The 27,617-nt window shown below is 35.2% G+C and overlaps 1 protein-coding gene across 6 annotated transcripts in view; it reads left to right on the top strand.

The window, feature by feature from the left end:
• The first annotated feature begins 1,070 nt into the window (after positions 1-1,070).
• LOC138707878 (rho GTPase-activating protein 45-like) overlaps positions 1,071-27,617 on the top strand; it is a 200,512-nt gene continuing 173,965 nt past the window's right edge. For 3 of the 6 annotated variants that reach the window (XM_069837891.1, XM_069837889.1, XM_069837890.1), the window contains exons 1-2: positions 1,071-1,212; positions 1,306-1,397. The gene's annotated coding sequence lies outside the window, so the exon portion shown is untranslated. Of the gene's footprint in view, positions 1,398-27,617 lie in introns of all 6 variants that reach the window. The other 3 variants (XM_069837899.1, XM_069837894.1, XM_069837893.1) reach the window with 3 other exon arrangements.

The following is a 27,617-nucleotide window of genomic DNA, read 5'->3' as shown; positions in this document are numbered from 1 at the left end:
TTCAAACTTACTTCAAGTTAATAGTAGCGAATGTGAAATGGAAGATTGTGAAGACGCAGCATTTATTAAATGTCTATACTATTCCACACTACCATCGATAAGATAAGAGTAGTTAAACATTTAAATTTATTTCGAATGTAATATGTTACATTTGTAAGAAGGTATTAAATGAAATAAGGATGAAGAGAATATATTTAGAACTTACCGCATGTTGTTTTGCTTGCATTAAGCGCATGAGTAGCATATCTACGTAATTTTTTTTTTTTAAGTTTTTATATATCGTTAATAACAAAAAGCGACATAAGCGACTATTACCACGTTGTTTATTATACAAAAATTAGCTTGTACTGTATATTTTTTTATTCAAATAGCCGCGGCCCAGTTGGGACAGTTCCCTTGTTAGTATCATGTATAAATATGCTGTTTTCTATAACTTTCTTTGGAATAATTAGAGTTTTCGGGCTTTTAGACACTTAGAATAGACGAACATATAGTAATGTGATGTGATGTGAAGTTAGCATGGCGTTGAAACTCATATGAGAATGCAAGGGTCGTTGCATTTAAACGGCATATTATCCATGTCTCGACATGATTCGTACCAAAAGTGTGAGCTTCATTTATTTTTAGTTCTTTCTTTTGTTTGTAAAATTTATGTATCTGGAATAGTAAGAAGATAACTCTGCAGGTGAAATTAATTTATTAGACTTTGGTAGAGGCGCTCCGATAATACTGTCGTAGTTGAGTGAAGAAATAAGGTGAAATATTATATATAAAAAATCTGTCCACACAACCCAGCCCTATAATTCACTCTGAACATCGAAAACGTTCAGCGTTCTATCTCAGCTGGTATATTCTGTAAGGAAATGGAGAGCGTCCTTTTCCTCGTATTTTGGTGCTTCACGTTAAGCTATGTACATACTTTAATATTACCTTTATAAAGCGTTCGGAACCTATTGCTCCCTTTGTGAAAAGCAAAATAAATATGAGAGACTAAAATATTCTGTCCATTTCTCGGAGTAAATTTGTACCACCTATAGATGAAGTGTTCACGTGTCTAAAGATAGCCTGGCGGCGGCGGGGTGGGGGGCCGATCCGCTCCGAACGGTGGAAGAGAGCACCCAGTCCCGGCAGGGGTAGGGTAGATGGTCTGCATTCTTCTCTGCTGCTCGTGTTAATGTTTGTATGCTCTCTGAATTCACGCTCATTTTACAGGTATATCAGAACGGTAGAAATGACATGAGGGATATCTGTACGGTATCAGTCTTGAAATATGTAACGAGTTCTTAAATGGTGAGCTTATTTTAGATCGGTGAAACATGAAAAACGAAGAGACGAAGAGTGTGAAACGATAATCGTCAGCATTGCGTCACATGGAGCCCTCAGCATCACAGAGAAGGGTAAGTTTATTTGTTATCATTTATATGTGATTTTTAGACCTCTGTATTTTTTGGACTTCCATCCCACTTTACACAAGCCAGTTTCAACAAATTGGAAATTGCTTTTTGTAAGAGTAGACCTTGAATGATTTCCAGCAAATTCATATTCATCTTTCAGGTTCTCTCGCTCTCTGGCTCTTCCTCTCTTTCTGATTGTTGAAAAATACAATGCATTCAAAATAAATCACAGACTATAAAATGTTGCACGTGTGAGATTTGAAAAGTGGATGTTCAAAGAGTAGTATAAAATGAAATAACAACAAAACATATAGTACTTGCAAAGGATGTTCTTAGATAACTTTCAAGGAGAGTATAATTCACATAGTACGTTATAGAAAATTGTAGATTAGGATAAGTGTCAAATTCTGTATTTATGTTCTTGGAATTTTAATACGTAAAAAATTCAGTTTTACGAGTATCAGATGCATTCTTATTTGTCATTGCTCTTCTAGAATTGTGAACAGAAAAGAATAGCCAGTCATACCTCAGTCATGGCCTGCATATGACTGAAAGAACCGAGGTTCGATTCCCTGTGTCTTTAGTTACTCTGTGTGGTCACAGAAATGTTCCTTTTCCTCGTTATCCTCTTCCACCATTACAGAGCTGACGCCATATCCACTTCTCTCAGTAGCCTCTTTAGCTTAAAAGGAACGTTAATTAGAATGTTATAATTACAAATACGGAACAGTATGTTCATATGTGGTAGTTGGTTGTTAATTATGCCTTACTGGATATATGTGGCTCTGCTTTGAAATAAACGAAGTAATATTTTATGGACTGCACGATGTAATGACAACTTATTTAGTGGAAGACAGCACTTAGCAACGTAAATCTAAACGTGCTTATAAATTCACTCATCTGTTAATTATTTGGCCGCGAACAGAATTAAAATTTAATTATCTCTTAAATTTAAAGGAAGAGTATAAAATTAATTATACACGCATGATAATACCTTACATGTATGTCTTTCATTTTCAAAACGAACGTCAGTACATGCCCGTACTTTGTTTCACTTAAATTATCTTGTTTATATACTGCAGTACTTCTGATTCAGGTTCTGGCTGATAAGTAGGCCTACTTCTATTTAGTGGCGGAGCTAAAGCGTAAATACTGGGTAGGCTTAAGAAAATCTCCTTACGTTATACTTTTATACAGCAGATACAGGCGTTGATTTTTCTTGGTTGCAAAAGTATAAATTACTATTTCCTTGAAATTCAAGATCAATTGCAAGTTGTTTGAACAGTTTCTTTTCAATGGCGTTTGTACTGAGAGAACTTAATCTTTCATTCTTCATTGAATTACAAATATAATTTTTTACCCCTGTCAATGTGCTCATACTCCTTTCGGAGGAAGCTGTAGTAAAGTTGAATGCAAGGACCAACTAGATACGTCGTGTTACGTACCTCTTTATACAGGGTGATTCACAAGGATTTACCGTCTCTTACAAAGCTTATTTTCGAAGACATTCTGAGCAAAAAATGTCATACAATCATGTGTCCTAATCTCAACATTTTCAGAGTTACACTAATTTGAAATTGTTTGCAAAATACTATTATTGTTGAGTTTTAAGGATAAAAGATTATTACAGATAAAGAATGAACTATTCAAGGGTATCATTTCTTTAATTAGCTAGTATTCTGAAGCTAAAAATGTGTTTGAATTCCATAGTTGTTTCATACAGAATTTTGTTTCGATTTTTAACTACAAAATTACATTTCCTTATGCATTGATCAGTTATCACAATAATTGTTACAAATCACTCCACTCTTGTAAATTCTTCAAGACCGTACATTACGATGCATAATTAAAATGTAAAGAATCGAGTTCCTAAAGCCATACGATTTGTAACAATTTTTGTGATAAGTGCGTAAGAATGATGTATTTTAAATTTCAGAACACTAGCCAATTAAAGAAATGATAATTCTGAATAGTTCATTCTCTATATGTAATATTCTTTTACCCTTAAAACTAAAGAAAAAAAGTTATTTTACAAAAAACTTCAAATTAGTTTAACTTTGAAAATATTGAGATTAGGACAAATGTTTATATGATATTTTTTGCTTAGAATGTCTTCGGAAATAAGCTCCGAAAGTGACGGTAAATCCTCGTGAATCACCCTGTATATGGTTTGAAGAACATTGCTAATTATGAATTTCAGGAAGTCTGCAGGGAGTAAATGTTTTTCATCTATATAAATATTCTTTAATTCAATTTCTAATCTTTCTTCGTTGAAAAATGGATATGTGGACAGGTTATTTAGTTTCATAACAGAAAAATTTGATCACTGATTAACATTTGACGTAATTTTAAAGTTTGAAGAGCACGGAAAATGATCAAGTATAAACTGTTCTTGTCTGGAGAGAAGTTCCAATGGTAATTCAAGATAATTCTCTTTATTGTCAGAACTTTCATCTTCAAGCTCTTCCGTACCTAAGAAGCAAACAACTTCGATAAGTTTCTAAATTCCAAATAAATTTCGTTTCACAATTTCATTATGTTTGTTGGCTTGAAGCTTGGCTCCTTCAAAAGTTACATGTTCAATTCTTCCAACACCTAACAAGAGAAAACTCTCTTTATTCTGTAGATGTCTTCTTTAACTTTAATGTTTATTGGCTTTTCTATAAACATTTTTTTTGTGACAGACCCCATAAGAAGATGATGACCACTCATTTTCACCCCAAACAGAATGAAGGTACAATAATATAACTTGTCGTCTCACAGCACGTGTTATCCAAGGATATTTCTCATACTATAATTCAAATGTTGTATTTTGTTTTCCTCCATCCGGAACTTTAATATGCAAATGTGTTGCCGATATCCTAACTTTGTAAGCACATTTGTTTCATACGTCCAACATGAAAACGGTTACTCTTTTATTTCAACAAATAATGACTTCAATGTTCTCTCAGTATGCGCAATTTTACACAAAATTAGTATGTAACACGCATGCATTTTTGATTAAACTAACGTTCAACAATGCAGCGCATTCACAGAAGACCAATATTGTAAACGTATTGAGGCTAGCCATCTTTCATACGGAGCTATAGTAGTGAATCGATACCCCTCCCCTCTACTGTCTTCCCATAAGCTTGCGAGTGCCGCTGCCCATCACGCACAGAACTACCCATCCTGGAATGACTGCCAACAGTGAGTTTAATATATGGATTTTTTTAATTGGGTTATTTTACATCTAGGTTATTTAGCGTCTGAATGATATGAAGGTGATAATGCCGGTGAAATGAGTCCGGGGTCCAGCACCGAAATTTACCCAGCATTTGCTCGTATTGGGTTGAGGGAAAACCCCGGAAAAAACCTCAACCAGGTAACTTGCCCCGACCGGGATTCGAACCCGGGCCACCTGGTTTTACAGCCAGACGCGCTGACCGTTACTCCACAGGTGTGGACTAATATATGGAAGGATCGGAGTGAAACTATTACGATACATCGTTATTACGAATTTGTACTGTTACTAGTTATAATAACTCAAATTTTTTGGGTAGGCTAAGCCTCAAAAGCCTTTTTAAGAGCTTCGCCACTGCTTCTATTATCAGGCAGCACATCTCACTTGACGATGTGTGTCAGAAGAACAATTGAGTCGTTGAGAGCAGAAGTGGTGTAAGTCAAAAATGGGTAATGAGGGTTAAAGTAAATATTTGTAAAATACAGCGCAAAGTAGCAATGAATATTCATTTTATTTAAACTATTAGTAGTCAGTGGATAGCACGAAGGACATATTACTTGTTACTTTGCGCTGTATTTTACAGAACTTTCACTTTAAACCTCTTTACCCAATTTTGACTTACACCACTTCTGCTCTCAACGGCTCAATTGTTTGTATAGGCTACATCTTAAGACTGAAATTTTTAGAACTGAATTACGTCACTAGTCAGCGATGTATGTAATGGAGGTGAAAGAAACTGGGTACCCTACCCCCATTAACTCCCGGCTTAGTTGCCTCATGAGCGATGCCTTATTGATGTCACTTATGAGGTTCTAACCTGTCTTCGAACAGTTGACTAAACAACATAAATACTGCAATGGAGATGTTAGCCATACATTGAAGTACTTTATCTCGCATGAAATAATTAGGCCTACAATGAAATACGGTAGGTTATATAATAATATATGGAAATCAGAAGTTACAAATATATTGTGATTGCTTGAGGCTTGTAGTACACACATTCATATTTCTTCACGTTCATGGACAAATGTTCCTCCAGAACAGTTTTGTAAAAAAAAAAAAAAAAAAAAGTAAAACAGGAATATTGTCACAAAGTTTGGCTGTAGACTATAATCCAGCTCTAATAAGAGGCGAGTTCAACTGCATTTTAAATGATAGACTTCAACGAATGTTTACTAATATTCGCAGAGACATTTTTTTAAATTTAAATTTATAAGGAATATTTTGGATGAGTATAAAATCGTGTTATTATTCGGTTGAGAAGCTCTTATCATCCAGTCTGCTGTCCAAAAATCTGAAAGTTAGAATTTATAAAACAGCTATATTACCGGTTCTTCTGTATGGCTGTGAAACTTGGACTCTCACTCTGAGAGAGGAACATAGGTTAAGGGTGTTTGAGAATAAGGTGCTTAGGAAAATATTTGGGGCTAAGCGGGATGAAGTTACAGGAGAATGGAGAAAGTTACACAACGCAGAACTGCACGCATTGTATTGTTCACCTGACATAATTAGGAACATTAAATCGAGACGTTTGAGATGGGCAGGGCATGTAGCACGTATGGGCGAATCCAGAAATCCATATAGAGTGTTAGTTGGGAGACCGGAGGGAAAAATACCTTTAGGGAGGCCGAGACGTAGATGGGAGGATAATATTAAAATGGATTTGAGGGAGGTGGGGTATGATGATAGAGACTGGATTAATCTTGCACAGGATAGGGACTACTGGCGGGCTTATGTGAGGGCGGCAATGAACCTTCGGTTCCTTAAAAGCCATTTGTAAGTAAGTATAAAATATTTGACATCGCATTCGGATTCAGAATGTTTTTGTTTGTTAAAAAAAAGATAGGCCTACATTAGGAAATGTCAGAGGTAGAAATCGTAGCCTGTGATCATTTTAGCTCCTTCGAATTGAAGGGGGGAAGACGGGAAATTTTCCTTTCTGGATTTTTTCCTCAACTTCTGCATTTCTGTGTTCATTCCTAACCGGGGACAGAACATTCTCTTCTCTGAATATATGTTTTAATATTATTAGTTGATCGGAGGTCAGTGCGATCATTCAACATTATAATGCACTGCAGCCAAATAATAATAATAATAATAATAATAATAATAATAATAATAATAATAATAATAATAATAATAATAATAATAATCATAAAATATTATTATTATTATTATTATTATTATTATTATTATTATTATTATTATTATTATTATTATTATTATTATTATATTAGTAGTATTAGTACCACACCGCAGCGATACTTTTCCTGAAATTGCATTTCCCAAAACTTAGATACTGTTATTTTCTGTTTGGGGGATCAAAACATTCCTAGAGTGAATTAACTTGCAATAATGAACTTACTCTGAACGTCGTTTGTAAATATCACCTGAATTTCAGTCTTTAAACATTTATACATTAACATAAAAGTTGTAACATTTCAGGGTAATTCTATAGAAGAACCAGACCAAAGGAGGCACCACTTTTTCTTTTATAGTTTCGTACTAAAAATAGTATAGAATACTAAGCACATGGTTTTACTTTCCAGCACCCAATACTTTCCACAGAATAACCTGGAACAGTGGTATTCAATCTATTGTACGCGGGTTGTTTCAATGGGTACGCATCCCTCTGACTAGGTACGTAAAAATGCTTCTTGTTGATAATTACTATCAATATAATAAATATAATTATTGCAGTTTACATATTTTCTTTTACAATTTCAACTCTTGTTTTTTTCTTGCTTCAATAGCATTTTTTAAATTAATTATCGGTACTATTATTGTTGCATGAATAACTATTGTATTTATAATAATAATAATAATAATAACTTTGCTCTAGAATATGTCACTAGGAAAGTTCAGTATAACAGACAGGGTTTAGAATTGAACGGGTTACATCAGCTTCTTGTCTATGCGGATGACGTGAATATGTTAGGATAAAATCCACAACGGTTAAGGAAAATACGGACATTTTACTTGAAGCAAATAAAGCGATAGGTTTGGAAGTAAATCTCGAAAAGACAAAGTATATGATTATGTCTCGTGACCAGAATATTCTACGAAATGGAAACAAAAATAGAAGATTTATCCTTCGAAGAGGTGGAAAAATTCTAATATCTTGGAGCAACAGTAACAAATATAAATGACACTCTGGAGGAAATTAAACGCAGAATAAATATGGGAAATGCCTGTTATTATTCGGTTGAGAAGCTTTTGTCATCTAGTCTCCTGTCAAAAAATCTGAAAGTCAGAATTTATAAAACAGTTATATTACTGGTTGTTCTGTATGGTTGTGAAACTTGGACTCTCAATTTGAGAGAGGTACAGACATTGTGGGTGTTTGAGAATAAGTTTCTTAGGAAAATATTTGGAGCTAAGAGGGATGACGTTACAGGAGAATGGAGAAAGTTACACAACGCGGAACTGCACCTGACATAATCAGGAACATTAAATCCAGACGTTTGAGATGGGCAGGGCATGTAGCACGTATGGGCGAATTCAGAAATGCATATAGAGTGTTAGTTGGGAGACCGGAGGGAAAAAGACCTTTGGAGAGGCCGAGACGTGGATGGGAGAATAATATTAAAATGGATTTGAGGGAAGTGGGATATGAAGATAGAGAGTGGATTAATCTTGCACAGGATAGGGACCGATGCCGGGCTTATGTGAGGGCGGCAATGAGCCCCCGGGTTCCTTAAAAGCCATTTGTAAGTAAATAATAATAATAATAATAATAATAATAATAATGATAATAATAATAACTTATTATGCATACATCGGTCATAGTCTTTTATTTCTTAAATAATAGCAATGTACTTTGGGGGTACGAAGGTAAAAAAATATATTTTGGTGGTACGCAATCAAAAAACATTGAATACCACTGACCTAGAACTGTTCACCTCTTCTACAGTGCCAGAAAAAAAATGCGATGCACTGACTCTTGGACGATGTTTCATAGCGCGATTCACAAGATAACGTTCGACACGCAGCTCGTCGGTCAGAAGAGTGGTCTTTCTTCTCGTCTCAGTAGCTCAATTGCCTGCCTGTCATACAGGAGAAACAGGATTCAAGCCTCGTATCAGTGAATTTTTTTTCCTGAATAACGTTAAAATCGAATTATACAGTTTTGGGACCGATATTTCAGTTTGTTTAACCCTTTGCAGCACAAATGTAATTTTTTTATGTTTTTCATATCATGATTATGATATAACAAAGATTCGATCAATTTAAAAAAAAATTTAAATCTACACACAATTTTAAACACAGATGGCACTTCTGTGTACCCTCGAGGGGTGGTTGCATAGTGAAACATCTGTGCTATAATTGTAGAGAAAGAAAGAAATATGTGGTTCTTCTGAACGACCATTCTACTGCAAAGGGTTAACAAAAAGTGGAATAATTACAGCCAAATTCTTATGGGTTATTATTAGGCTTGACCTTGAAATACTGTAGAAAGTTATACAGGGACATCATTTTGTTTTTACTAACATTTCCAATATTAACCTGACTATACCTTTGGATTAATGATTGAGAACCGGAAACACTGTTTGCTACCCCCCTTCCACGACCGAAGTTTGACGACACTAATGTAAAATATATACAAATAACTTTACTAGGTATAGGAGGGAAGAAAAGTAATGCATCCATTTACGTAAACTAGGAATGTTACGATTTTGAATTCGATCATTTTCGTCGGCTTTTTGTTTAATCAAAATACAGTACAGTATTAACAGCAAGTGTTTTTACTCACTAACTGAACTATCTAATCGGACGTATTTATTATGCAGTGTATAGTATACTGTCTACAGCACATTAGCATACAACATTTACAGTGCATTTAAATTTTAAAAATAATAAAAATATGGATATTTAAACAAATTATTGAAAATGGTGGTCGTTCATTTCGATACAGGCTTCAGTTCTTTTGTGCATATTATCAAAAACGTTTTCAAGCATATCTTCTGAAATTGAATGTATGGTTAATTCTTCTATTGTAGGATGTTTAGCAAACACAACTTTTTCACAGTTACCCCAAAGAAATAATGCAAAGCACTCAAATCAGGCGACATGAGGGAGCCATAATCCTAAGTCTGTTGAAATAATTCTGTACCTATTCTGTAACAGTGTATCGTACGTACTGTCAATTCAATCTTCACTTCTGCCCGACTCGCATAGATAAATTTACTGAAATATGCTATCTACTATCCGTCCATGTGGTTATGTAGGAGGGTCTTAGAAAGAGGGGAAATCACTTGACACTTACTTAACGAGGCTCTTTTATTTAAATTATTTTAAATAGTTGTATAATATTACGTAGAAGTCCAATTCCTAATAGCAAATATTTTCAGAAAAATGCTAAGACAGCCCAGCCACTAGACTTTACAGAGGAGCCAGCAGAAACGGGTGGGGTAAACCGGGATGCGACGTAACTAAACGGATGCACAGTACCTGTGCGAAAATATGATTCAATAGTAATGAATGCTCTTTCTTCACTGAAAAATGCGAGCATATTTCTGGAACATACTATACTCACTCACTCTGTACTGTTTATTATGGTCGTAAGACGACTTTAGCTGCATTTGCGGCTTTGGTTGTGTGTGGAATTTTGCTACTAGAAGGAGTGGGAGAGAAGTACATTAAAAAACTCAGGTACAATAAAAATTGAAGTAAAAATAAAATGATGTCCCTGTAGTTGTAGAAAATTCAGCTGCATTTTTCGACACTTTCTGATATAGGCTACATATTATATTTATTTTCAGGTTTAGGGGCATAGATTACGCGGAGGGAGCTATTATATATATCTGGCGAGGACAGAGTGATTTCTCTAAAAGGAAAGAACAAGTCCTTGGCTGCATACTGAAGAAACTAGTTTTAATGAACTACGGATAACATTATGACATTGTAAAGAATGTTGATGACAATTTATATAATGTTTAAAAAATGGACTGAAAGTAATCGATCTCTTACGGAAGTTTCAGCTAAGAACATTAATTTTTGAATTGTGGCGGTAGCCGGAAAAAGGGCCCATAAGCAAAAGTCATGTTTCCAGAAAACAACGATTGAAAGATTTATTTGTATGTCATTGCGATTTGGATGCACTTTTATCTAGATAACAATTTTCGTACTGCTACAATAATATTTGTCTGCAAGTTTTTGTTAAATAATACATTCCGACTTTAATGGTGTTAATAAAAGAATATATTTTATTGAAGCATTTTATAGGCCCTTTTTCCAGAGAACAAGTTTATTTTATCAAAATACATTCAAAATGATTATATTTTAGCAGAAATGTAATATCAGCATTGAGCGGTGCACATTACAGAGACTTACAATTTCATAATCATTTTAGTAAAATTATGTTTCTTACATATATCTCATAGTTACGTCATAAATTGTACCGAATACGTAAGAATAAAAACTATCTATTGGATACAGAATACAGATTACAGGTTATTTAATATTAATCTAGTATGGATTCACACTCAGTGCAGTTTACACTTTAGTGTACAGTTTCCCCTGGAAAAGAATGAGACGATTGAATATTCCTAAGTCTCGGATGTAAGACACTGCGCATGATCGGAGACAAGAGCACTGATACACAAGATAATGAATATTGAGTTACTTAAATGCAGGCTATTTGGTTTGTTACTAGCATCGTTCCGAAATTCACTTCAAAAACTGCAAAAAATATGATAATATTACGTAAATAAAAGATAAATATATACATAAATCGTGTAGTTAAATCGACAATGGATCTTCATGACTAGATCGACTCTCCGCACAGAAAGGCAAGCTTTCGTGTCGTTTCAAGAGCTCAGACGCTAAGACTTTTGCATGTTGTGTAGAAGAGAGCGAGTTCGATTCTTAGTCCACATCAACGATATTTTTGTCTAAATAACATTGAAATAGCTAACGTTGAAATAGAGTTTTACGAAGTCCTCAGATTAAGTGTTAATGATCACAGACAATACAAAATTACAAGTTATAATATTATAAACGTTAATCTAATGAATGCATTTACACCACTCGCACAAAACAATTTTTGTTAAAAGTGTGGCTTTGGATTATTTCATTCTCACCCCTTCAGTTGAGTTTAACTATTTTATCTACGTGTTTGCAATAGTGTTTAATTTAATGTGCATTCAATTTTATTCATGTTATGATTGAATGAAACAGCACTGTTGCAGTTATTGACTAATTACATATATTAATACTAATTGTTAAATGCATCTGTTAAGTAACCAATTGCAGTATCATTTGCAAAAACTCGAATGTTTAAGTTGTCAATAATATTTCTGTACTATACACTATAAGACGTTAAAATAATTTGCAATAGATTAGGGATCCTCTACTTTATAATCACTAGTTTTAATGAAAAATATTTTCTTTCTTAGGATATCTACAAATTTAACTTTAATAATATTCCGAATAGCTTTAATTGCATTATCTGAATTTTGTACTTTTCTATTCAAATGTATTCTATTTCCCTCTTTCATAAGTTTTGATAAATTACACTGCACTTCTTGTAGTATTTAAGAACATGAGGATCATTACATTGCAACTCATTACATGTAGATTCTTCTTTTTAATACATGAGATTTTTAAGTCCCTGCGTTATCTACATTTTTTTACTTTTGAATTTTTTCACAACATTGAGTGGAGAACATCCACTGAAGTGATTCTGAAATTAAGTGAAAAATACAATACATTTACTCTTAATATCAGTAGTATCAGTATCATATACGTTTTTCCAAGATTCATTTTGTAGACATAAATGTAAATAATCACTAGATACAGCACTTACGAACCTTTTTAGTTTTTAAATTAATATTTTGAAATTGTTCAGTGACATTCGAAACACTTAGGATTTGTTTATCATGTTCAGACAAGCCATTGATTACAAATTCTGTCGAATAGAAATTCAGTCTAATTCTGTGTACAAAACTTTTATCAATGGCTGTGATACTTCAGCTTGTATACTGGTGGAAAAATTACTCTACGACTAAGATTTTCAGTTTCAAGGAGTGAATTTAATTTACTTTTACGGAAAAGTTCCGAGAGATAATTTATGTTTATGTCACTACAGAATGCCCACCAACGCCCTCGAAATCGAGACGAATTGTGGAATCAAGTTGTTGACACTTGGGAAGATCTCGCCGGGGATCAGAACTTATTCCACAATCTCGTGACATCCATGCCGGATTGACTTAGAGCTGTAATAGAAGCTGATGCCATGTGGACAAGATTTTAAGTTAACAGGTCTCTTTTTGTTTCTTATGATTTTTGTTTGAGGAAGAATACTTTTAACTTCCGAGTAAGATTTTTTTGACGAGGTTCAGCTCACTTATAAGACCCAGAAATTGGGCATAAATTATTCCATATTTTTCTACAAATTAGACAGTCGAAGAACTCTGAAGAAATTAATTCACCTCAATAAAAAAAAAGCTTTACCTGGGATCGAACACGAGACATTTCGGTTATACAGTGGAACCGACACGCTACTATATGGGCTACCGAGACAAGACAGTGACAGCAGCAGTCCAGACTGTAGATCCCATAGCAGGCATTTGCCATTCGGTACAGAGAACCAATGATATTTTGTGACTCGAGCTATGTTGTGAAATCGTGGCCTTAAATGGCTATCTTCTTCGTGATCCTTATTCTGGGCCTTGTCCTTGTTGTGGTCCTTATAACAATTATTGTTGTATTTGCATGGTAGTTACTGTTACGTCGATATCGAGTGAACCGCGCAGTAGAACTTTAACTTCCGACGACCAAGAGTCGTCTCATTCCTTTTAAGGGTAACTGTACATCCTCGATGGACTCACACTCACTTTGAGAATCATCTTCATTGATGTTTTCTCCCAATCCAACTTTCGTCTCTTCAATAATGTTGTCAAGCCAACTGTTTGAAATATTTGAAATATGTTTTGAACTTCACATTCAGTTTTTCACTAGTCTTTTCTTTGTAATAATCACAGAATGACCCAAAGAGAATCTTGATATTTAGGTTTGGTTTAGTGGACAATAGTGGATCTTGCTGTGGAATAGATTGTAGGTGTGACTGCAGTAAATCTCATTCTATTGTTGTTCATTTTATATGGTCTGTTTTCATGAGAACCCCTTTTTTCCTCAAATGTTTCACCTTTTAATGTTTTCACTTGTATTACTCTGTCATTTGGCAGAAATTTTGAAGATTCCCAAAATCATTTGACGACACACGTCTTGCTTAACATCACTTCGACGCAGAGAATATGTCCATGTATTTTCACGACTTATTTTTGGATCTTAAGTTACATTTATGACTAGTAGATTTTTTGATAACAAGCCTGCCATGTAGCATCCTGCAGTAATTTTATTTGCCACCTATTTGAAGAGATCTTCCTGTTCATCAGCAGTGAACTTGGAGAAACATTCCTTCTGGCAGCAGAGGTAATGGGTGTAAGAACTTACCTTCAACAATAGCACCTTTCGAAGTTACATACGTAATATCTTGTTGTTTATTCATTTTTTTGTCTTCTCGTTTTAAGTTCATTTTCATGTCCTCTCTCCTCTTGTTTCGTTCATGTTCATTTCTTTTCATTTTGAAACAATTCAGATCCCACACAGATCACAACTGCTACACACAACACAATTATACTGCTTGCAGTGCTGCCTCAAGCTGACTACGTTGATGTTTGCTGCATTCCACAACTACGCAAGAGTGCATGGGTTCATTCAATTAGCTAACCTGCCCTCTGTTTACGAGATATTGAAACGAGACTACGTAAGCAAGTAGATTTTAACACGGAGAATCGAATTAAACATTCTCCCGAAAAAGGGCCTTTAGACCCATGGGCCCTTTTTCCGGCTACCGCCTCAATTGTACTCTAACTTTCCAGGAAAATATGTTAAATGCAATTAGACCTTGTGGAACACTAGTAGGCCTATCTTGTCCTGAATTGACACATGTTAGAGGAGAGAAGCAAGAAATCTAAGATACGAAAAGTGGAGACATTATTAGCAAGTACGAGTAGACACAAACTATCTTAAGCTCGTCAGATTAGTTCACGATCGGAATAACGATACAATAGAATTTGGGAACACGTTTTTTTATTTTCCTTTCATAAATCTGTGTTTTTTGTCTTTATTTTGTATAAGATCATTATGTTTGAGCAAGACAAACTATCTTCCAATCAATGTTTTTTCGGGGAGGGGGAGGGGAAAGTATGCCTGCCTAATATCAAGCGAGTGCATTTGGACAGTAATTATTCCACTTTTTGTTGAACTGAAACATCTGCCCCAAGACTATAAAACTCCATTTTAACGTTATTCAGGAAATAAAATGAAGTTAACTGGGATGAAGCGCGCATGACACACAGATGTGTGAGACGTCTGAGCTACTGAGACGAGACGGAAGACGAATTTCAATAACTCCCTTAGCGATTACTTTTGTATCTGTGCTCTAGGTCTCACACCATGCGCAGTGTCTTGTGCCAGGGACTTATATCAAGCGGGCTATTACTTTAGTCTGGTACTGTACACTTGGTCAAAATGAAAGGGTGCAATTCATAGACATTTCGCTAGCCCGCGCTATGAGCGTGGTAAACTAGACCCGGCTATCGACTGGTTACTTGTACGGGATTCATATCATATCATATCGCAAACATTGGTTTATGAATACGAAAAACGTTAGTTCTCTGATCATCCACCGGAAGCCCGCGCTAAGAATGTCTATGAATACGGCCCAAAGTGGCCGGCGTCTGAGAGACTAAGTTCGAATCGGGTATTTCCTTGAGCGCTCGGGACAGTCAGGCTTTGTTCAAAAGATTGCGTATATTCTTCTAGTAGTTATAATGGGGAGCACAACTATTAATCACTAAAATCTTCCGAGAAAATAATTTATATACGAGATTTGAAACAGACAGATCGTTCAATGTTTAAACAGTGAATATTGTAACACAAACACTATATATACTGTATAACAGGTTCTCAAGTGGAATACGATCATTGCTCGTTACAGTGCCATTCTGACTGCAGTAAAACTCTTAGCGTAGTTGGTAGAACGTTAGCAAGTGAGGTTGCAAGTTCAAATCTCGTGGAGTTACTAAACTTTTTTTTTTTTTTGCCTTTTAAGTGCATCAGTGAAAATATAACAGGTTTTCGTGATTACTTTTGACGCTAGATGGAAGTAACATTAAAGACGAAAATTAGGGGCTTTCATATTAAATGCTGTGTTAATTATTTTATTAATCCCTGCTGCTTTGTACTCTGTTGCCTAAGGAATATTCAGTAAATATGTTGACGGTTAAATAATTGGAAATAATTAATTTGCAAGTTGTGTTACAGGGAATATGATTATTATACTAATCTAAATCCGTGTTCATCACGGCCTAAACGAGTAATTGTGAACAAGAAGAAAAACCATAATTCTGATAACAAAATATATCCTGATTTACTGTAATTATAACCACAAATCTTCACCAATTTTGTAATTATCTGTAAGTAACATGAATTAACATAAGCAAGATTATTTGATTATATTACACTAAAAGGAGTTGTAAAAAAATAAAAAAAGGACAAAACAAAAATTTATCTACGGAGGTTCGAACCATGCTATGGAGGTAACCCAAATCAGCGCCTTGTATTATGTAGTTAACTAAAGCGGCGCACTGAGGTTTACTGTAGTGAACTGCGCGCTCATCCGAAGGGACTTCGAAAATTTTCACTGCTCAAGAGACCGACCACTTTCATTTTGACCAAGTGTACAAAGCAATGAATGGATGTGTCGCCACCATTATCGTCCACATGACACTTAAAATTTTCGGTACACGAAAATTTCATTACCAGACGCCTCTGTCTTTTCCCTGTTTCTCTGTTCTAATTTTTCTCCAGTTCTCTGTCGTATCTTCTAAACTTTTGTGTGTTTCAGCTATATTGCTGTAATCACAACGCATTTTTAATCTCAAATTTTTGTTGAGGTAGTCTCAATCCAGCGTTCTCAGGAATTAATGTCGGATACGTTAGCGATTCAGCTCACAAGACATTGTTTGCTGATTAGAGGCGTGATGTAGGTATTTAAATTTGCTCCATAGGTCCAGCTGAATTACTTTATGAATGACGTAATAGAGGTGAATATGGGTAGGCAGCGTAATATTACCATTTGGGGACCTGAACAGTGGCGTAACTTTTTATAGCTCCCCCCCCCCCCAGCAAAAATGAGAATCTGAGTCGCTTTCCTTAGTACCATTTTTTCATATTTCCATAATTTTACTTTTTACATCTAATTTGAATAAAGCAATTTAGCATAGCAAAATACTCAATTTTTTAACAAAATTAAGTGAACAGAAATGAAAAAAATTAAAATGCTATAACTTCTATTTTACTAAGGCTATAATTACACAATAATACCCAAGATAAATTTAACGTGAAGCTTGTTAGTTCAACATGCGCTTTTCCCTGCTGGCCTTTTGAGAAGCAAATGACTCAATCAAATCATGTAGATTAAGTCTTTAGGCCTTTTCACATTCAATACTTAATACACTGAGTGCACTGTCTTCTTTGAGTCATGGTACTGGAACACTGCGATTCGTTCCACCACTGGATCGTTGTGTTAGATTGCTTGGTCGAAATACTGAGTCAATTTATTCAATGTTGAAACAGATTTTTCAAGTTCTCTTTTCTTTTGAGTTTTTCTGTATCACATAAATGTTCATAATTACTTTTAAAGAGTTTCATTGTCACAAAAGACGAGAAAAATGATGAATTAAATCTGGTAACAAGTAGACGTGTTCCTATACAAAACTTCTTTATTTCAATGTGCGTGTACTGTATTACCACAGATTTCCATATGCCAGAGAGTAAAAAGAGTGGCTATGCGTTATGGAAAATACTTGAACTATAATTCGCACTCATTTCCAAATATGCATCAGTAATCACTGAAAGTTTTCGGGCCCCCTGGCCTCGGGGCCCCCGCAACGCGGGTTCTGCGGGGGTGTAAGTTACGCCACTGAACCTGGACCACACGAGCTAGAAGGCATTATAGTGTATTGATGTGGACAATATGGTAGGGATACATTCATTCATTATTGATCTCGTATTAGGCCTATATCTCTGCCTCTGTGCAACGTCTCAGTTAGCTGTGAGGGAAAGAGAGATAGCAAAATTTGTACTAATCTGTGAGAAGAAGTATGACTAAACTCTCACCTCACATTCAAACTAGCAGTGACCAGAGCATAGGAATAAAGACAACCAATATATCTTGTTTTGCTTTTTGGTACTCTGACGACTACGACCAACATCGTATGTAATCGTGAGAACTTTGTAACTAATTCAACAGTTCATAGCATAAATACACGTCAAAAAAATGACTTTCATACTCCATCGGCAAGTCTATCATGCTATCAAAAAGGAGTGCGTTATATGGCAGTAAAAATTTTTAATAGCCTCCCTATCGATATAAAAAATGAAACTCAAAACATAAGATTATTTAGGGCCAAATTAAAGAAGTACCTAATTTCTCACGCCTTCTATTCTGTAGGTGAATTCATGACATTCAAAAACACTAAATGAAATTGATACTAAAACTATGTGTTGTACTAGTAGACTATATTGTAAATCTCGTCTGTATGTATATATATATATATGTATATATATATATATATATATATATATATATATATATATATATATATATATATATATATATATATATATTTCATCTAGACTGTGACTATAATTAACAAGCTGTCATCTTGAATTCCTTGAATTATACTGCGGAAGCAGATTCTGTTCACAGATATTGAAATAACTGCAACCGAGAAAAATTGCACTACTGCACCTCGAAAGAATAGTGCTCATAAATTATTACTTCCGCAAATCTGCGCACCTTAAGACTAGATTTAAAATAGAGGTAAATAGTGGAGGAAGTGAAAAAAAATCATTTTTGGACGATCCAAAGGGTTTTTTTTCTCTACCTTAGCAAAGTCTGCACTCAATGGTTATATTTATATTTTGTCCCGTGTCCATTCATGCTAATTTGACATGCTATAATAACATTAAATGTAACACAAACAAACATTGTTACATACCTAAAGAACTACTTGACACCTTGGTACCAAATATGAATGGAATCGACCACTTACAACAGAGTTACAGCACAAGGAAAACGGCAGACTCGCGGCGCTTGCTGAGTAAGAATGCTGGGTGGCGAAATGTGGCATGTTACCGGCTTCTTATCTCGCTATGCAGCCACCTCCGCTGATTAAGATTATCAATTCAGTGTTACTCAGTTATATAAGAAAAATAATTTGAGGGTTCAATTTCATTTTTTTACATGTCATTTTTCTCCATTTGTCCTGCTAAATATGGATTTTAGACCACTGTGCGGCCCTTAGAATCTAACGTTTTATCAGCTATAATTAGCGTTCCAGGAATAATGAGAGATTCCACAGATGTATATGATTTCGTGTTCTTGGCTGCTAGCAATGATAGTTCATACAATGTCTCTTGGTGATTGAGGATAATTGTGAATTGCAGTTAGATTTTTCACTACAGTATCTGCCTTTCTTTAAAAAAAATCATCTGACTTATTTTTAAACTCACTATGTTTTGTCAATAAATGGCGCTGTAATGAAGATCGTTTCAAGCTTTTGTTTGAAAGCGTTTGGCCACACAATGTAAGAGGTGGATCACCTTAGTGTGCATTGTAATATTTATCGCTATTTTAAGTTGTGCGAAATCAGTGCCGATAACAACTTTACTGGTACTGGTATCACCTGCTGGGTTAGGCATTGTCATACGGTTAGTTTGTTGTGAATTAACACTATCACTATCTTCAACTCCGCGCTTCCTTTTTATAACAAATATATCCATAGTAACAATAAACAAGCACATGAAAGAATGAAACACACGACTCTCAAGTACGACAGTCATTCAGAAATTAATGTGAGCTTTCCATGAACAGTTATCAATTTAAATACATAGTCGATGACAGAAAATGACGGCCTTCCTTCATATCACTCTATTACACCCTCAACTTTGGCAAGTGTAAGGGAATAGTCAATGTTGTCAAACTCCAATCTTTTCCTATGCGCTACAATGGTTTGACACCTAAGAAGTAAAGGTTAACAGTATCTACATACCTGTGTTAAGAACCAGCTCCAATCCTCACCGGTATCTTCAGATGACGAGTTCACTTGAATGGAAATTGTCACCACAATGAATAATCATTAATCACTATTCTGTCACTCTTCTTGTCTGAAGCGGACACCACATAATTTTCATAATCATCCAACCAGGGTCGGAATGGAAGGCCAAAATCTATGACGCGAGTTTAGCAATAAAGTTTAAAAGCGACTGGAACATGGGTTGCACCCCACATTCGGCAATTTAGGGTCGCCTTTTGTCGTTCGGTAAGAGGATGACTTTATGCGTGAATAGGGGTGAGTATTTACAATCTTTCAGGAAGGAAGACTCATTTTTCGTCGTATTCTTCCCTTGTAATGATTTTATTGCCGTTAACAATCCTTGTCCCCATTTAAAGTTCCTTCCAAAACAACCTTCCACAACCTTATCCCACTCCATCGCCTCAACGCAGCTGAACTCTGAGTAAGGACCATGGTGGAAGAATATTCTTCCACCATGGTAAGGACAAAGAGTGGTGAGAGTCTAATCATTTCTGCCCTGGAACTGAGACTTGCTTTCACGCGGTGTCTGGCTACGGCCGAGCTTCTGACTGCACTCCAAAATTACTTTTTTACTCAAATATTTTGCGCACCCTTTGAGACAATACCCCGCTCCCACAGAAGTACGCTTACCATAGATTGAATACCACTGCTCTACAGAATGCTGCTAGACTTTGTAGCCCTAAACTTCGCGACGATTTTAACATCCATAGACTGTCGGGATAAATCGATGTTAATTAAAACATTCACCAATTGTTTTCCCTAACTGTGAGGAGAATATCAGGTAATCTATGGCGGATCTCGGCCTCATTTCGTCAAATAACATCTCGATATCATCAATTTCATTGACGCTAAATAACCGAGTAGTTGATACAGCATCGTTAAATAACCAACTAAAAATCCACTAAAACGGTATCTACTTGCTGTATAGCCTACAGTTTTACTGGCCTAGATATATACTTTCAGCGTTCAAGTTCCTCCTTCGGATCCGTATCTCCTTGTAGTCATCATTTGAGGGAAGAATATTTGTATAGTCACATTCAGTAACAAATACAAATACTTGTAAATTTGTACTGAACACTGTGGAAGGGTTGAAACGAATTGAATTTCAGTCATTGTCATGCACGGTTTCACTGTCAGTACAAGAAATAGGTTTGCTGATATGTTTTTTAATATGCGTGACAATTTAGCATATTATCTTTAAGATTATTCTCAAAATTACAGTAGCATATAAATTAATCCGAACAAGCCATACTGAGTATATTAAATTACAAGTACAGGATAAAATGGTTGTTCAACGTACCTCAGTAATTTATGTGGCATCTCTTGTTTGTAATTACACCATTGACACGATCTGGCATGAATTCCACGAAATTTACACAAATTAAGGATACAAGGAAAGAACGGGCTTTGTCCATTGTTCTTAAAAATGAGTTATGCATGTTCTGTGGAGTAGGATTCCATGTAGTTTAATCTTATGAATGAAATACTGTGATAATGTGAGCAGTCTAAGTGCTATGGGAGATTTTAGATTTGGTATAGAAAGGAAAGAATATGCTAAAGATAGACTTTAAATTGCTTTCCTGAACAATTTGCTAAAGTGAACGAAGCTCGTTCTTTTCATGTAATTTTAAAATATTAATTTCTTCATTGCGGAACCAAATTTGAATGAAGTAACAAATCATATTTTCTTTTCTAGCACAATTTAATTTTTTCATTTTTCTTTTGCAAATTGATCACAAGTTCTCAATCGGGTTGATATCGGGTGAGTTGCCGGGCCAGGGGATTACCTGGATATTATTCTAGTTGAAGACATTAGTAATATTTGGTGATTTACAGTGTATGGGATACTGCCAGGCAGTGGCGAAGCCAATATTTAAAGAGTGGATAGGCAGAAAGTCTTACCTTAAATTTTTTTGTACAGTAGTTCCGAGTTTTCTTGGTGGCAAAATTGTCAATGACACGATCCTTGAACTTCTGGTCACTCATTAGTTCTTTCACTAGCTTCTTCTCAATGGCAATGGTACTAAGACAGCTGAGTCTTTCATTGGTCATAGTATTACGCAAGTATGTTTTTATTCTTTTCAAAGTACTCATATTCCTTTCAGAAGAAACTGTGGTCACAGGAAACGTTAAAAACAAACGAACTAATTTGAACACTTCCACATACACACTTTCCAGGTCATTTAGGACAATATAATCTAAAAGTCTTTGAGGAGACATGTGTTTTTCTATGTCAGAATAAATGTTAATCAATTCATTTTCCAATCTCTCTCTATTAAAGAAGGGGTATTTTTTCAGAAGACTATTCAACTTTGTAGAAGGAAAATTTTGTTTGTACACAATGAAGTGGTTTGGATCCAAAAGTTCAACAAATTGAATACTTTCGAAATCACCAAAACGCACTTCCATCTGCATAATAAAAGTGTCAGGAATTTCGTAAGTTAACGTTTTCAGCATTTGGAATGTCCTGTCATCAACATTTACCTCACTATTTATTTGGTGACTTTTTCAATGCACGAAGACACGGTGTTTTCTGATATCATGTCTTTAAGGACAGCAGCGGTTTTCTTTATTTCAGTGTTGCACAGAACTACATCAGAGGCAGTTTTATGTTGCAAGAGGGCAAAGAGATGATCAGTGTAAATGAATATTATTTTGTTTATAGAGACAAACCAAGTAAATGAAATGGATCCCTTTGAGTATACTAAGCAACCCAACAGCAGAGTTGTATGACTCACTATCCCAGCCTTCATCGTTCTCTGAAATGTCCTGAAAAACTTGTCTTAGATCATCGTAGTGGGAAAATATTGTATGGACTGCTCTGGAATGGGAGTTCCAACGGGTAGTACATGCTTGTGGAAGTCTGAATCCTTTAGATTCCAGAAGCTGAGTTCTCTTTGAAGATTTGCTAAAAAATGTATGAAATGCTGTCAGATTATGGATGAAGAGCCTGACTGATTTTATTGTTTTGGAGCAATGAAGAAGAACGAGGTTTAACTTGTGAGCATAGCAGTGTAGAAATAATGCTCTTGGACAGGTTTGTTTAACATAGTGCCGAACACCTCCATGCTTTCCTGTCATTACTGAGGCCCCATCATATGTTTGACACTATCTTGTGAACTACTCCCCACTTTCGCAAAACACTAACAATTAATTCTGATAAGCCTGATGCAGTCTTGTGTATTGAAACATCATAGAATCCCGTAAATCTCTCTACTGGACCTTTTTTTGATCAGAATCTGAAAATTATGCTGATCTGGGATTTATTTGACACGTCTAAAGTTTCATCTGCCTGAATGCCAATGAATTCAGAAGAATTTAACTCTTCGATAATATTCTCTTGAATTATATCAGTTATAGATTCAACTAACTCATTCTGTATGTCACTTGAAGTACCTTTAAAGCCTGACGTAGACTGGAGATGATCTCGAATGTACTGCTCCTGCTTAGAAAGAAGATCTAACAATTCTAGATAATTGCCCCTGTTGACTGAGTCTTCCCCTTCAAAATGACCTCTAAATGCAAGTTCCTGTTTCCCAAGAAAACATACAATGTCAACTAGTCTCTCAACAACGAGCCTATTTTGTTTCACGGCTTCATTATGTTTAAGAGCCTGAATTCTTGCCCCTTCAGATAGAGCATGTTCTATTCTCCCACGTCCTAGTAAACGAAATCCCTCTTCATTCTGTATATGTTTATTTGAATTCTGATGTTTCTCCGCTTTTCTAAGGAAGTTTTTTGAAACAGTTACCCCATGCAAACCCCATTCTTTTTCACCACCAAATAAAACACACGTATAACAAAAAAGTTTGTTGGTGCCCGAACAGCCAGCCAACCACGAAAATCGCGTAAACCAAGAGAACACAAATTTTCTAGATACTTTGCCGTCATAATATTTAAAATCTAAATTCGGGGTAAATCTTCTGCTTTTAGCATTACATTTTTCTTCGTATGTCCAAGAAGAAAATGGCTTACTTTTCAGTAAGTTCAGAACACTCGACAAATTATTACAAGAGTCTGGTCCACTCATTATTTCAGGCTCAGTCTGACAAATACACTTAATTCTCACAAATAATACAAAAATGGTATTCACTCACTCATTATTTCGGGCACAATCTAGTAAACTCGCACTTAATTCTCACAACAAAAATGGTCTTGAGTAACTTTCCCGCTGACTAAATCAAAAGGAGCATTTTCCACTAAAGCAGCGTTGTCAATCGTACTTGTGACAAAGTCCTTAAACAGCAGTAAAAATTCACTATAAATATGTTATCAATGGCGAAAATTTTTATTCCTGTCGCTAAGAGGGCTTTAAATGCTCGCTAAATTAACAAAAAAAAAAAATACAATACAAAACTTTCATCAATGTTGCCGCTGAAAATTTGTTAAACATAGTTAGATCTAGCTACCATAAATTGGCAACACTAACTGCAAGCGAGGGAAAGTTTGAATATTCCTTGTTGGTCACTGGTTGGTCATGAGACATGCCTCCTTGCGACGTGGAGGGGGTTGCTAGAAATTCAAACAACCTCACGCTATTTTCCGTCCCCTCCAATCCCTGTCGTAAAGCCAAAGCCTGTTGAAGTGGCAGAAGAGGCAAGCGAGAAATTCTCACCCGCAGATGCCCATCACCCTGGCCGAGCACAACAGACTGATTCTGTCGTTGACATGTGCCACTATCTAGCGGCCGATGAGCGAAGAATCCTGTATGAACTTCTGATTTTCTCAATCACAACAATTATTACGGTCGAGAAATTTATTTTAGTAGGCCTTTTTATAATTCTTTATCTTGAGATTTTTTTTGGGTAGGCATTGCCTCCATGTAGCTTCGCCACTGCTGCCAGGTCTTGTTGAAACACACCACTGTCATCCGGAAATGATTTCTGCAGCTGTGGTAACATTCTAGTTTCAAATATGCGATTTTACTTGTTACTATTCATTACTCCCTTGATAGGAATTTATGATTCAAGCACTTTGTGTGTAAAGCAACTCCAGAACATTACTTTTGGGAGGTGTTTCGGTGCTTATTGGAGATGAGATGATAAAAGCTTTTTGGATCCTTTACGGACGTACGTAACACGGTGACTATGATCATCGAAATGAGATTCAGCGGAAAAAAGTACCTTCTTCCAGTCTTGCACAGTTCAGTTTCTATGTAATTTTGCCCATATTAAGCGTTTTTTGCACATATCAGGGGTTAACAGTTGCCTTTGTAATGACTTACGAGCCTTTCGTCCAACTTCCAAAAGTCTAAGACACACTGTTGTATCCTGAATGTATATCCCAGTTATTTACTTGCGGTTTAAGTCGACAGCAGATAGTCTAGGATTTGTTTTACTTTTCGTAACAATGAAATAGTCCTCTTGCCGTGAAGTCTTCCTTTTCCGGCCACATTTTTCTTTTTTTTCTGGGGCGTGAGGGATCCAGTCTCCTGGTATTATTTCAGGATGGAATTAACTGTAGCTAAGCCGACACCACTTTCTGCAGCAATCTGCCTTCTTGTCATGGAAGTGTGCTCTGTTAATGTTACAATTTTAATGTATCCATTTCTGAAGACGTGAGAGCGAAAACAGCAATGCAGTAATAATTCTCCAACTTAATTAAAATGCTTTTGGGGGCGAAAATGAGAGGAAATAAGTAACACATTGCAAAAAATATAAACTCCAGATTTTCAACGATGAAAGCCTGCTATATTACAGAACTCAACTAAGTGAAAATGGTCATGTTCGCATTAATTTTCACGCTACTGTAAAAATACATAGTTTAATAAATACGTTATTTTCCATGAATATCTTCGCGGATGTTGCATAAAAAGTTGTCTAAAATTTGCGTAGAAATATTTTAATGGCATTGAGGGTAAAATCCTGAATTTATATAAAATGAAATATTTCTGAAAGACCACCACTTCACAGGGCTTCTTTATATATATATATATATATATATATATATATATATATATATATATATATAATTGACCTCTGATGCTGTGTTTTACTTCTCGGTGGCTGAGTATAACGGATCTGGACAAAATGTGTTCTGCCGAGGCCCCCCGTATGTATCAGGCCTGAAGGCTTAATTGGTGACGTCACAACACACGGCCGACAGTGATAGCTGTCACCTAGCGATTACAAGACGATAAAAAACAAATTGTCACTCAAGTACACGCAGATTGATTATTTATTACATTAAAATAATCGTAACTATTAATTATTTGTAAATCCAACTTGTTTGTTACTTAAAATATTGGGATATATATGGTATTCCGTCTAGCATATGATAATGGTTTTATTCAGTAACAGTTTCTAAATTGGAAATAATTTTCCTAAATCTAATTATTTTAAAAATACAAATGGAAATTACTTACGAATTATCTGCATCCCTTCCTAATTATAAGTCTGTAATTTCGTTTCTTTTTCCCTGCACTTACACTGGGAATTCATTTTTGTATAGGCCTAGTTCAAAAAATGTTTGTCGTCACTTTTACATTTGTTTTCACAAGAAGTTTGCTTGCACCACAGACATAACACTTGCAGGTAATATCTTTACTTGCACATAATACTAACCCCACTCAGATAATTGATGATCTTTGGTTCTTAATACATTCCTTTTCTTCATTAATTTCGGAAATGAGAAATTGAAAAAGATTGTAAGTGTTTAATGACGGCGACGAAACAAAATCTGTTGGCCGCCTGATTTGCCCTCTATATACCAGTCGTAATTGATAATTACATTCATGAGCTTGGGTTTCTATTTCAAGTTAATTTACAAGACAAAATTTAGTTTTATAACAACAATTGCAATTCACTGATCTGCTTACACATGCAGCTGCATAACCTGGAACGAAATTTAAAGTAATCCTATTGGCATCCCTAATTTCAACCGCCTGACATTCCGAAAGTACATCGGGAAACTGACTTTTTGTACCAGAGTCCATATCTTCTTCACCATCGGTATCATTTTCTCTATTACAATATCAGAAATCTCTTATATATAAAATTCAGCATGTTGCCGATTTAATTGATAAAGACTCAGTCACCTAGTTGAGTTCTGTAATATAGCAGGCTTTCATGTTCGCATTAATTTTCACGCTACTGTAAAAATACATCCTATACCATACCAGAAAAACTTCAATTTTAATTGCAAAATTTCTTTTATCTGACATGGGATTTAAATATAATCCTCGGGGTAAATTTCTAACAGATCATTTAAAGGATAGACTTGGACAATATAGCTGATTGGGGACAATTATCATATTTTTCTCACTCAAATATTGCAATTTGGAAAGAAAGTTTTCCAGATTTATTTTTCGATGATTCCTTTGTTTCTAATCCTTCCACTATTTAACTAAATATTAGCCTATTAAAGAAACCCTCGTAGTTGATACAGCGTCGTTAAATAACCACGTAAAAGAAAAATAAAACGCATTATTAAATGGATACTAACAACCCTATATTAATAGTTCCAGACGTTTCGCTTACATGAGTTCCGTCCATTACCTTTTCGCCTACTCTTATTTTTCATCCATACTAATCTTTCCTCCATATGTAAGTACTCATATGTTTATATGTTCAAGAATTCTTTCTCCAATCCCTTTTCATCCACGTATTCTGTTCTTTCACAAGGATTTTTCGTCCATATGACATCGGTAATAGCAAGTAATAATAATAATAATAATAATAATAATAATAATAATAATAATAATAATAATAATAATAGTAATATTAATAATAATAATAGTAATGGTAATAATAATAATTTATTAGTATTTCATTTAACTCTCCGCAAGCTGACCTGAAATGCACACGCTGTAAGCTAAGTGGGTATAGGGTA

This window comes from Periplaneta americana, chromosome 10 (assembly GCF_040183065.1).
Source record: "Periplaneta americana isolate PAMFEO1 chromosome 10, P.americana_PAMFEO1_priV1, whole genome shotgun sequence".
Taxonomy (NCBI): Eukaryota; Metazoa; Arthropoda; class Insecta; order Blattodea; family Blattidae; genus Periplaneta; species Periplaneta americana.
This window is presented reverse-complemented; position numbering and strand designations above follow the sequence as displayed.